Below are 2,713 nucleotides of genomic sequence, written 5' to 3'. Positions count from 1 at the left end.
AGAGTATAGAAAACATACCTTAGCATTCAGATGAACCAACACTGATGAACCAGGTTCTTCATTTAGAATTCTCTTGACCATGCCTCAATTTACCATAATAGAGAAAATTTTGTGAGAGATCAGTGAGTCTTATTAACACATGTCACAGGAGTATACTAATTGCAGTATGAAGCTGAGTAAAAATTAATCTAGATATTTACACAAGTTTAAATTTCCTAGCCAATTTTTTTTCATTATGCATTCTGAGCTGGTCCTATTAGGTGATTTTAATCATCCCTAATTTCAACCTGTTCCTTTCAATGTTTTCTCTACTCAGTGCTTTATTAAAGATGTCAGTAATTTGTTTATCAGTAGCACAAAACTCTATGGTAATCAATCCTTTCTCATAGTTATCTCTTAAGAAGTGGTGTCTAACATCTATGTGCTTAGTCCTCTTATGATGAACAGGGTTCTTTGTCATGCTTATAGCACTAGTGTTATCACAGAATATAGAAATGCAACCAACTTCAATGCCAAAATCTATCAGCTGCTGTTTGATCCATAGCAGTTGAGCACAACAAGAGGCAGCAACAACATATTCAGCCTCAGCAGTGGATAAAGCCAATGAATTCTGCTTTTTAGTGGCCCATGATACAAGACATGAACCAAGAAAATGAGCCATACCTGAGGTGCTCTTCCTATCCACAAGGAAACCTGCATAATCAGCATCAACATACCCTACTAGATTGAAATTACTACCTTTAGGGTACCAAAGACACAAATCAGTAGTGCCTTTCAAATATCTCAGTATCTTTTTGCCAGCAGTCAAGTGAGATTCCTTTGGATTAGCCTGAAAACGAGCACAAAGCCCTACACTGAAAACTATGTTAGGCCTGCTGGCAGTTAGATACAAAAGTGAACCAATCATACCCCTATACAACTTCTGATCAACAGATGAACCAAGTTCATCTATGTCTAATTTAGTGGCAGTTGCAATGGGGGTGTCTATTTCCTTTGATTCATTCATTTTAAACTTTTTGATCAACTCTTTTGCATATTTCTGCTGATGGATCATGGTTCCATTTGGGTTTTTTTTGATCTGTAAGCCTTAGAAAAAGTTAAGCTCACCCATCATACTCATTTCAAACTCACTCCCCATTAATTTGGCAAAATCTTTACTTAGTTTTTCAATGGTTGCCCCAAAAATTATATCATCAACATATATTTGTACCACAAGAAGATCCTTACCTTTTTCCCTCAGGAATAGAGTACCGTCAAACTTACCTCTTTTGTAGCCATTTTCAAGCAGGAATTTGGACAATCGTTCATACCATGCTCTAGGAGCCTGCTTGAGACCATAGAGAGCCTCGTCTAATCTGTACACATGTTCAGGACATTTCTTGCTCTCAAACCCCGGAGGTTGTTTAACCAACACTTCTTCTTTTAGATAGCCATTCAGGAAGGCATTTTTGACATCCATCTGATGAAGAGTGAATTCCATATGTGCTGCAAAGGCTATGAGGAGTCTTATTTCCTCTAGTCTTGCAACTGGAGCAAAGGTCTCATCATAGTCTATACCCTCCTCTTGGCTATAACCCTGGACCACCAGTCTTGCCTTGTTCTTTGTAACTATTCCATCTTCATCAAGCTTGTTTCTGAAGACCCATTTAGTGCCAATTACTGATCTGTCCTTGGGTCTTGGAACTAGGTGCCAAACTTGACTTCTCTCAAACTAATTGAGTTCATCTTGCATTGCATTTACCCAATCTGCATCCTGCAAAGCCTCAATAACATTTTTAGGTTCAATAGAGANATTTACCCAATCTGCATCCTGCAAAGCCTCAATAACATTTTTAGGTTCAATAAGAGATAGGAAAGCATCAAAAGCACACATATTCGTTAATTGTGATCTAGTTTTAACTCCAGAGGTTGGATCAGTCATTATGTTCTCAATGGGATGAGAACTTTTATACTTGTGAGGTTTCACAACCAACTGATTTCTGCTTGATGTTTCTCCCATGTTCTGTTGCTAAGGAACAAGATCATGAACAGGTTCCTTTAGGGGATTGGTTTTAGTTCCTCTTTGTTCAGTTCCCCCTGTCAGGTTGCCCTGGATGGAAGAACCTGTTCCATCACCTGTTCCTTCTTTTGGTGCAACTTTAGCTTGAGCTGAGACTTCACTCAAATCTTTTACCAGCCCAATAGCTTCATCTTCATGTTCTTGTCTCTCAGAAAGAATGTTAGTTTCATCAAAAACTACATGCACACTTTCTTCTACACACAAAGTTCTTTTATTGAACACTTTATAAGCCTTGCTATGTGAAGAATATCCCAAGAATACTCCCTCATCACTTTTGGGATCAAACTTACCTAGGGAGTCCTTTCCATTATTGTGCACAAAGCACTTGCATCCAAATTCCCTAAGATGGGATATATTTGGCTTTCTCCCTTTAAGTAACTCATAGGGAGTCTTCTCTACAAGAGGTCTAGTCATGCATCTATTAATGATATAACATGCAGTATTTACAGCCTCTGCCCAGAAGCTATGAGGCAGTTTACTAGAAAGAAGCATAGTCCTAGCAAGTGATTCAGACTAATTTGTTGAGTTGATTCAGACTTGCATGACCAAGTCTTTTGTGCCACAGGAGGGGATCATTGTCCAACACACTCAAGCAAGTGAGTTCATTTTCAGAAAGAGTGGACAAATCTACAATGTAAATATTATTAACTCTTT

This window comes from Nicotiana attenuata, unplaced genomic scaffold (assembly GCF_001879085.1).
Source record: "Nicotiana attenuata strain UT unplaced genomic scaffold, NIATTr2, whole genome shotgun sequence".
Classification (NCBI taxonomy): domain Eukaryota; kingdom Viridiplantae; phylum Streptophyta; class Magnoliopsida; order Solanales; family Solanaceae; genus Nicotiana; species Nicotiana attenuata.
Note: the sequence above shows the minus strand (reverse complement) of the source record.